The following is an 11,166-nucleotide window of genomic DNA, read 5'->3' on the forward strand; positions in this document are numbered from 1 at the left end:
CCTCTTTCAGAAGACTATACCTTGTGTGTCAGGTTGACATAAGACCGGCCAGCACAAGTGCCTAAAGAATTAGGAAAAAAAATTACGGGTGCAGTATTCACCTTTGATAGGCATGGCTGCTGCTGTTCAAAACTCCTTCCTGTGTTCTCAGGCTTGTTTTCTATATTCCTTCAGCTGTTCATGTGCATTTAGGTTGATGTATTCTGCCTGCGATAATCAGACAAGGAGTCTTTCGTACCCTTACAACACTCTCAGTGGGTGAAGCAGACTTTTAGGATCAGAGCTGGGGGCTCTTCCTAATACTCAGAAAGTTGTCACAAAAAGCGGTCTACTGTGGGCTCACAGATGACCTGAAAAGCCAAGTGATAACATTCCCATCTAGAGAATCGTTGTTCTCACAACATAAGCGGAAGGTTTATATAGTTCGAGAAATGATAAAAATACCCCGTTCTTCAGAGTCGCGGGTTTTATTCCTTTCAGGAGAAGGGTTGAAGAATTTCCGCTTCCTCTCTCTGGAGTCAAAGCAACCTCTTTTCCTTCTTTGTCCTCAGTCCTTTCATTTCCACCCTGTGGTGCTAACCCTGGACTTGAGTTCCTCAGGAAGACTAGCCCTCAGGCCCCTTCCATTTGGAACAACAACCTGTTGCTGACCCCCACCACTCCCCACCCTTCGGTTACAGCACTAACCCTTTGCTGGAATCCCCTGTCCCCTTGCCAGTCTCTTCTGCAGGATCACAGCCCCTGGAGGATGGATAAAGCCCTGCCTTTGCTTGTTTCTGTGAGCTTCCTGCATAGCAAGCACGCTGAGCAAGACCTAGCAGGAAGCTGGAGGCAAGGCAGGAACCCTTAGGGCCAGAGCTCTATATGCAAATGAAGAAAAGCTATCAGCCCTTTAAAAGACTGGCAGTGCATTCTTCCTGTGCTTCCTCATCCCGCCTTCCCTCTATCCTTCTGGTTGTTTCTCCCTCTCTCCCTTTGATAGGCAAGATCTCTTGCAGCCCTTGCAGTCTGGCTTCAGACTCCTTTGGGTAGTTGGGGATGACCTTGAACTTTTGACCCTCCGGTTTCTATCTGCTGAGTGCTGTAGATGACAGGCCCGGGCCAGCACTGCTGATTTTATGCAGCAGTTTTGTTGTTCAAACCACACTCTTGAGCATATGAGGAAAAGACTATCAACTGCAGTCTATCTCCAGCACTAAAGTTTCCTTTTTATTTGAGTAAAGGCTCTTTGGACAAACTTAACAAGAGACCGCCAGCTTCAAGTCACCTCTCCTGCAGTCCTCTTAGCTGACCTAAAGAAACCTAGGCTCCTTGTGCTGAAATCTCTGTACAGGGGCTGTTTGTGTGGGGCTTTTTGGAGGGCAACATAGAGATGGTTATATGTGTGATTAATACCCTAAATTGGTTTTGCCCAGGAATGTGCTCACTTCAAATGTGATAATTCTTAGATGAAAAGCGGTGTATTCCTGGACAGATCACACTAAGCCCGCCCAGTTCTCACAGGGGAGGTATTTATTGAAAGAGGAGCCCCCGAAGGGGGGCTGAAGGAAATAAGTGAGGGCGGGCGAGAGCAAGCTATGGGTCAGGGTTCCTGTCTTTTATCAAGGCCTTGACTTAGGTCACACAGGTGAGACAGGTAATGCATACAGAAGGGGTATGCGATGGTTGTCATGGCAACAGTCACAGGAGGGTCTTGTCACCTGGGGATGAAGTCCTTGATGGGTTTCGAGGCTATAAACAGCTTCTGTCTGTCTGTGGACGGTTCTGATGCTAACAATGATGGATCCTGCTATATATTAGCGTGTATGTATTTCCCCAATGGAAGCTCCTTCGTTCATTGTTCAAGAAACTGCAAGCTGCATATAGTGGCACACAGTGGTATTTGCAGTTTTGGGGGAGGCTGACTCCTCAGGATCTTGAGTTCAAGTACAGCCTCAGTGACATAATGAGGTCCTGTCTGAATACATGGGACGAGGGAATGTGCCAGAGGGAAATCAAGCCCAGTGCTCTCCCTCCTTGCTGCAAGTGGCAAACCTGGTTTCACTCCTTTAAACCTTGGTGATGCAAACGCCCATCCATTGGACATAAGGTCATCTACAGTGTGGAAGGGTGGATGCAATGGGACTGTGGAGGCTCCCGGGGAAAGCGAAGGCTCACGTTTCTGCTTGCTTACTTTCCCCCTCCCCCATGGCACTCTACACATTTAATCTTTAGCTCTTGTGAGCGGGTGTGGGGTCCCGGCAAAATGTCCAAAAGATATTGAGAGGAAGAACCAGAGGCATGAGCGTGTGTGTGTGTGTGTGTGTGTGTGTGTGTGTGTGTGTGTGTGTACTGGCACACTGATCCCCAAACAGTACTGTATTGTTGAGTCTGAAAGGTCAAGTCCCTGGGCGAAGCTCTCCTCTGTAGACGAGCCTTTGGCTTGTTGCTTCTTCCATTTCCTGGTCTCTGGAAATCGCCTTTCTCCAAAGGTTTCTAGTTCTTGTTGTTTCTCCAGCAGTGCGGTTCAGGTTCCGTAGGAAGATACAAACCTGCCCTGAGTTGCTCAAGAGGTTCTTGCTATAGCTCACACCAACCGTCCTGATTTTCCTTTCAATCTCTAGCTCTTGACCTGCCTGTGGATCTCCATGCCGTTCTCCCGCTGAGAAAGGGCAAGGCTGTCAGGTCAGAGGCAGAGCCTGGCTTGCTGGCTATCTTTAGGCAGGCCAGGGAGGAAGGTATGTGCTGTGTAATGATTATGGGTTTAATTCTTGCTTTAGAGAGGAAATGACTCACCCTGCAGATAAACTGGACTTGAAAGAATGTCTGGCTTATGCAAAGCCCTTATTTACATACCAGCCTCTCATTCACAAGGAAATTGTTACTCAAGGACTTTGACTCTGGACGCCTTCCCTTTTATTTCCAGGTCTTTGATAAACCTTGGCCTAACAGATCCCTGGGAGGAATTTCTGTAACAGAGGCCTCTCATACCCCAGCTTCTTCTCCCCTCTGAACATTGACGTTGTGTGACTAATAATGGACATACCCACCCACCCACCCATCCATTTCTAACTCCTGACCGTCTCAGAGCCTCTGCCAGTGTGGCTGTACCTACAGCTTCCAGGCGTGTCAGGGTGGGGCTCATTCACACAATCTGGTTTCCCTTACAGGGTGTAGTAAAGCGTTATTGAGCCTTTGTTAGGTGAAGGTGACCCAGTGTCAACCAGCCCTGGCTACTTTTCTTATCAGCAATATGGTCTCTATGTTACTTCTTAGCTGCTTCCTGACCTACCAAGGAATCAAGAGACCAGCACCTTGACCTGGACGCCCTTGTCTGCCCATTATTTTGAGCGAAAGGAACTCAGCAGCAGGTGTCGCAGGAGCTTTCTCTTCTCCAAGTCCCACCCCCCTAAAGAAGAAAGCAATTCCCATTAGACCCTCCCTGAGCTTCCATTAACACAAATCACTGGAAGAAAGGCCGTCTGTCAACATTACCTGCATAGACTCTGACACACACAGTCCTCTTCTATTTTTAGTCTTGCTCAATATGCCAAAGAGATTTATACTTCCCTGCTAGTAGGCAGGCCCAGTCCCATTTCAACACGTTCCTACAAACTCCCTAAAGTCCCCCCAAACCATTTACTGTTCATTGAAAAAGTGTCCACAGTTTCTGTTCTTCCCCGATAGAACAGAGGTATCATTTTGGAGTTTCTACGTCCTATTGGGCCAGGGGTTAATTGTATTACTGTGTGTCTTCTCTTCAGCTAATTGGTCTTTGTCAGTGCATTCCAGCCAATCCTTGAATGGCAGAGGGGGAATTCCCTTCACTATTCCACATGTAAATGGGAATCTCAGAGCTCTAGGATGGTGACAAGGAAAATTAGGCAATGTAAAGGGTGTGAGGTATTCGCCAGAGAAGACTGCTCAGACATCACTTTAAGGCAACATAAAGTTTTAGTGGGTCTGTGTCTATGCGGGGTATTCCAGATCTCAGGTTAGCAGTGAGCCTTCTTGGGGTGAGATTTTAAGCACAAAATCCATCATTTCCTGGGTTGACATATTTCAGTAATAAGAACAGTTAGCTAAAAATGGAACTACAGAAACAAAAAAAAGCAAAGTTAGTTTATTTTAGAGACATTCCCAGAACTATAGACTTTGGTGGATTGGGTTTTTATTTTCATTTTTTGGCAGGAGGTGGTGTCTACATGCTGAGTTTTAGGGCTTGAATGGTGCTTCTATCATGGAGTCAGTTATGCTCAGGTCAGGGAGGCTTACTAAGGCCTAAAGCCCTTTTCCAGTGATAAACTCTCTTGATATCGGAGATGATCGTTAATTAAATGTTTACTCGTGTTGTAAGTTAGTCTGTTTTCTTTGGTTTTTTAGGGTTCCCTTTCTGGCCTTTCTAAATTTGTTTCTTCAACTTAAATTTTTGTCGCTGATAACTTTTTAAGTTGAAAAACTCATGTAGGTAGATAGGGTATACCGTTTGCTTAATGGTGGACGATTTGTCAAATAAACAAAACAACAAAGAACAACAACAACAATGATATCTGTCCCACCTACAGGATCCCACTCCATGTTCCAAAATTCAGTTTTGCTCTAGAGACTTCTGAGCAGCCAATGTGCGTGAGTGTGTGCCTGCCTGTGTGCATGTGTGTATGTGTGTGTGTGTGTGTGTGATGTTTGTGGGTACTCATGGAGTCTAGAGGTATTACATCCATCCCCAGTAGCTGTAGTTACAGGCAGCTCAGCCACCTGACATGGGAGCTGGGAATTGAACCAAGGTCCTCTGGAACAGCAATGCACGCTCCTAACTGCTGAGCCATCATGTATTCAGCCTCCATGCCTTTCTCGATTCCATTTGACGTCATGGGTAACAATTACCGGCAGGCAACTCCGGCAACCGACAGCTCTACCTGACCTTGCCATCATGTAGAATTGAAGTCTTCGGCTCCAGAGAAGGGCTTGCCAACCCCAGCTTCTCATCCTCACGGATGTGGGGTTTTTTGTTTGTTTTTTTGTTTTTTCTGAGACAGGGTTTCTCTATTTAGCCCTGGCTTGTCCTGGAACTCACTCTGTAGACCAGGCTGGCCTCGAACTCAGAAATCCGCCTGCCTCTGCCTCCCGAGTGCTGGGATTAAAGGCATGCACCACCACCGTCTGGCTCCTTACAGATTTCTTGTTCTTACTTTTTGGTCATGTATTTCCTCTGAGACTTCATTTCCTTTTCCCCGTGTTTACCAGCAACTTCCGTGGTTCCCCTGACCCCGACTTTTCTGTCTTGTGTAGGCAGGGACATGATCTACAGGTTCATTATTTTTCTTCAGTTAGCACCCTGAGCCCTTTTACCTCGTCTGTCATATCCTTCCAGAGTCTCCCGTTGCCTCCAGTGTGACTTTTATACTGCCACATCAAAGCTTCTCTCCAAGCGCTAGATAAAAGGTCATTCGACTTTGTCACTGCAGCTTTAATGTCTTTGATGTTTGCTAGACTTTCAGGTCTACCTAGCTTTATGTGTTTTTCAATATAAAGCTTTTTCGTTTTCTACCATCACCTTTTTTTTTTTTTTTTGGAGGGGGAGGGATTTAATTTTTAATTTTTAGTTTAATTTTATTTACTCTAGTATGGAAAAATTCCAATACACACAAACCACAGGGAATAGATTCATAAACTTCCTGTCTAACCCTTAGTTTATGTCCAATCTTGTTTCACCTACAGTTTCTGCTTCACACCAATTATTGTAAATGGACCCAGTACATTATATCATTTTTATCTATAAAGGTTATATGATGATGATTCTTAAAAGTCAACCATGATAGCATTATATGAGCGAAAAGTTGATAATCATCTCCCATTACCATCAGGCAGATGTGTAGCTTACCTACTCCCTTGAGTGCCTTTTGGCTTTTTGGTTTGAATCAGATTCATGCATTGTGATTGACTAAGACTGCTAGTAAACTTCTCTGCTGGTAAATAGCCCCCATCTCAGTATGGCCAGCTTCTCTGAATCCTCAGAGAATCAGGATTTGGGGGCGGAGTCCTGTGTCAATCTGCACTCTTGTCAGTAAAGCTATTAGTGTCTGTAATCATCACCCCCCTCCCCAACCCCTTCTACCTGCTGGTCTCCTAGCAACACTGTTTCTTTTCCCTCCTAAGGTAATTCAACAGCCCCTCCTTGGTTGCCTCCTCAGTGAATGCTCTCCTGTTTTCAGCCTTTTCCCAGTGTCCTTAGCTTCTCTCTGACTGTTTTCAGCTCAGTATATAAACATGTTCAAGGCTCTGTCAACTGTAAAAACAAACCAACCAGCCAAATAACACATACCGACTCCCAAACTTCTTTCAGGCCAGTGTTATGCTTTCATCTATCCTGTTCCTTTCAAAGGTTTAACTTCTGAAAACTTCTCTACATTCACCCCTTCCCCACTCTTTTAACCCACTCCTGGCTTCAGTTTCTATCACTCCTCAGATAGTGTTTTGTTTCCTAAAGTCAACCCCCCCTCCCCCCCCAGCTAAATGCCAAGGCTGTTGTTGAAGTCTTAATCTCACTTCCTATCTTCCTGGTGCGAGATGGTGATGAAGCCCAGAGCTAGGAGGCAGGAGGCAAGAGGTGAGCCCTCTGCCACTGTAATACCTTTTCAGGGCTCCTGCTCCTTTGGGACAATCTCCAGCTTTCAAAAGTTGGTCTTTCCTGGTGTTCCATCTTTCTTTTTGGTTGGAATGTCACTTTTTTTTATCCTTAAATTTATTTTTTTTAAAAAATATTTTATTATTTTATGTGTATGGGTGTTTGAATGGATGCATGCTAATGCCTGATGCTCTCAGAAGCCAGAAGCCAGTGCTGGGTTCCCTGGGACTGGAATCACAGACGACCAGGAGCTGCCATGTAGGTGGTGGGGATCAAACCCAGGCCTTTTTAAAAGAGGAGCAAAAGGGCCAACATTGAGTTTCCCTCCAGCCTTTGCTTTCATATCTAAATACTATGCGAGTTCAGCCTTTGCTTTCATATCTAAATACTATGCCAGTTCTGTCGGCCTTCCCTGGATGACCTCATCTATCTCCACCAGCCTCTATCTCTGAAATCTCTCTTCTGAGATCCCGGCCAGTGTTAACTGAATTCCTATCAGTCAGGCACTTTGCTCTTTAGGTAACTCACTTGATGGATATCTCCGCGTGTGAACTTCCCGTGCCTTCGGCATCTCCTGTCTCTGCGACCAGATGAAGCTTACTCGCTCCCTTCCTTTTCTTCCCTGTTCTCCTTCCTCTCACATCTAACGAATCACCAAGGGATACTAACCTTACTATCCCAAGCTTGTTAAGCGTTTTGCATGGGGTAAATGCTTGTTAGGACAGAGCAAAACAGTGCAGAGGTTCCTCCATCTTGTATTCCTTCTGAGGCCATCCGAGGTTTAACTAGAATCTTATCTCTTTGATGGAGAATCCCATGAAAAACTACCCAACTCTATTCTAGGAATCAAAGGTCAGGGCATTCTAGCTAATTTATCTTAGCCTTTGTTAAAATTGGTTGTTTGTACGGAACCTCCTCTAGCTAACCATTTATCTTGGCTGCCCGTTTGTGCTGTGACCTCTCCACCCCCTTTGGCTGGCTGGCTGGCTAACCACTTATCTTAGCTTCTGCTAAAACTGTTTGCTTCCAACTGCCTAATCTATAAAACATCCCACACCCCCACCTCCATGCGATGGCTATATGAAGTGTCTGCCTTAAAAAACTCCATGTTCTGGAGACTTGAGGTCACAACCAGGTCCCCAAATACTTGGGTGTGGTCCCAGCCACTGGAATGAAGACTTTGAATTGGCTAAACATTATGTCTGAGTGGTCATCTCTGGCAAGTTCCCTGTCACACTGCCATAGCCACGAGGGTCATTCTGCCACCTGTCTAGAGCCCACTGATTCCTTCCCCACTACCGAGCACAGGGCCATATCACTGTAACCTCTAGTAGTCCTTGCATAACTCTGTTCCCCCAGGATAACAAAGGAACTTGGTACCAAGGGATAAAGCCGTGTTGGCGAGGGTCACTGCCCTTCCAGGCCCTTCTTTCTATTATCCTTCACCCCATACTCTACCCTCTAACTCCCATATTAATTTTTTAAAAGGAAGTATTTTTTAAGCCATGAAATGGGTGCAGATGCTGTTCTTTTCAATGAAGATGTCATCCCTTCTCTCTCTTTATAGCAATCAATGAACCGCGAGTCAGGGTCACCTCTTCAAGAAAGTCTTCTGACCTCCTGAATCCACAATGGGCCTCAATAAACAGACAGACAGACAGACAGACATACTCCCCACTATAGGCCACACTCACCATTTTACCAACTCTCTGCTGACCTGAGAAAACCTCAGCCATGACTCCACCCTCTTCCCAGGCCATGCACCTTCTGAAAGATTCGGTCTTCTCATTTTGCAGATGAAGTTTGGGAAAACATGGTTTACCACAGACCCTTGACGAAGATATTATGCGAGGCATCTTCAGGTAAAAATGGAGAAACCCATCCCCATGTCAACTACTGGGGTAGAATGGATCAGTAAACCTAACTAAGAAACAGTTAACAAAGAGGTTAACAACAGCACAGAGAGGCAGGGGATAAAGTCTGTGAGACTTCAGAGGACAGCTTGATTGATGGCCTTGGTGGCATCAGTGGGGTCAAAGAGTGTCCCATGTAGGGCTCATAATGTGTGAGTTCAGCTTTGGACTTAGGTGGGCAGTGAATAAATACGGAGCTAGGTGTTGGGGCAGAGAGGTCAGAGAGAGGAAGGCAAAGACTAATTTCAGTTGGCACTCCTGGGGGTAATTACTTGACAGTTTGAGCAGGCCCTTTCAGAGGCAGTTTGTAAATTCTGGAAATTTCACAGTATCGACTCACAGATGTTTCGTTACAGAAAAGGCATTACTATGGCATAGATACATTACCCCGTGTCATCACGCTGCTTTGACGATCTGATGTCTCCTACCATTCAGAGAATCAGAAAATTGATAACGAGTCTCTGTTCCGCACACAGCGATGGAGTCTCTGGGCTGTGTGCAGTGGCGTGAATGAAGATCAATCAGGTAATCCATGGCTTCCGAGAAATCGGTGTGGCAGGTGTGGTAAGAAGGGGAAAGGTCACGAAGAGAGTGAAAGAACGGGTAATAAAGACCATGCAGCCGAAGACCGGAACTGCTATGGAAGCCACGGACCAGGAAGCCCTCCTGACTTTGGCTTGCCGTGGAGGGAACCATCAAAGAAAGTATGACAACTTCAGAGTGACCTCGGGCACGTGGTGTTCCAGAGATGGCTTCTATATGAGAGTGTGGCAGGTGATGAAATGGAGCAAGGGAATGTGACTCTGTAATTTTGCAGACTTACAGCTGGACTTCAGCAGCATTTTGCCCGTGGAGCTTTACGGTTTCTCAGAATTAGGTCAAGGGAGAAGAAAAGTAGATGAAGAAAGGGAGGAAAGAAGTCAGCCTGGCTCCATGGAACCAGTGTTGCAATTCGTACACCCTGAAACTGAGGAGTGTTATTTAATGTTTCTGGGTAGCCGCCAGTTTGGGCAAGAGCCAGGTGACATTTAAAGCCTCTGATGGCTTGAATGACCTGAGATCCTGTTTTTTTTTTTTTTTCCCTGTGAAAGTATGGGTGTTAGTCCAAGATCTTCCTTCAGCCTTTGCCAAGAATCAACAAAACTGGTTTTTGACCTGCCCCGCCATGGCTGACTTGAGTTAGGTTTTCATCCGTTGTGGTCATTTGTGTGCTATTTTCTTTAGAGAGGGGAAAACATTACTTTTTTTTTTTTTTTTAATGTCCTGACACCTTTGCTTGCTTCAGTATCAGCGCTGCAGCTCGTGAGGCACATAATGCCTTGCGCGCGCGCGATAAGAACTGAAACTACTCATTGACATTATGGCAGGGCTATTTTGAAAACATTATCTCATTTCATTTCCTAGAACATCATCAAGTCTCTGCAGCATCAGTTTCTTTAAAGAGAAGGGCTATTTTTGTTCCAACGGAAGCCAAAATATGTGAGCAAATTTTGCCCCCAGTTTCTGCTAGCTTCCTTCCCCTACGTTGTGGCTCACACTGGCACTTTTTTAGCAAGCTCTCTTGAGGCAGAATCAGCTAGTGCAAGGATTGGAAGTCATCGGCCATCCCGACTCTTTATGCAGGTAACAGCGCACTGCCTCTTGCCATCAGCAGATTTCAGATCCTTGGAATTTCTTTTATCCTTATCTGTGCATTCTGACCTTTCTTCAGTCCCAACCCCACCCTTCTCATGCCTCGCTAGATAAAGCCATGTGTCACCTGTGTCAGGAATTCCCGATGGCTTTCATATTATCCAAGAGTTTGGCTGGGCTTCTAAGCATGTTCTTTCTACCTCATCTTGGGTCCCGTTTGCATCTCTGTGAACCAATTATTTTAAACATTTGACAAGTTCCAGGGTTTTTTTCCCCCTAATCTACTGACGAGTTCATGACTCACTTAACCACCTATATATTGTTGACTAACTGCCAGGTAGAAAGCTAATTGCGGCACCACCCTCCCACACACTAACAGCAATTAATTCAGTGGGAGGGGAGGCAGGCACTGGATTTTATGATGAACAGCAGAGACCCAGGAAGACTTTGGGGCTCCTGGGAGAGCCAGGGTCTCCGTGGCTCACGTTTCCTAAGAACATGACTCATCAAAAGTCTTGCCGCTCTCCCATGAGTCAGCAGCCTTGAGCTAGGCAACGGCATTAGTCAGATGCAGTAGAAAAGAGTTCGTTAACTTGGAAACTATGGGATGGCTGTTCCACATACGTCAGTATGAGTCCTAGGCCTGAGTCTTTTAGGCCTTCTAATGCCTTTGAGTGAATTAGTGTATTTATGACTAAACCCATGTTAGACTGTTCCGACTTTTACTAGCTCGGGAACACAATTTCCTGCAAGACATACTGAGACAAACCAGCTAGTGAGTAGATTTACTTAAAGCATTATGTGGAAGGTTGTATTCGTGTACTTAGAAAGAAACAATTCTTTTATGTCACTTGTTTTTCTGAGACAGAATTTGGCTACATTGTAGCCACATCTGGTCTAGCGCTTCCTCTGCAGTCGGATTATTCAAAAACTTGAAGCAATCCTCCTGCTGCTACATCCTGAGTGCTGGGGTTACCAGCACCGATTGCCACCCGCAATTAGCAATACAAAATTCTG

This window comes from Mus caroli, unplaced genomic scaffold (assembly GCF_978045245.1).
Source record: "Mus caroli unplaced genomic scaffold, Mus_caroli_1 scaffold_9, whole genome shotgun sequence".
Classification (NCBI taxonomy): Eukaryota; Metazoa; Chordata; class Mammalia; order Rodentia; family Muridae; genus Mus; species Mus caroli.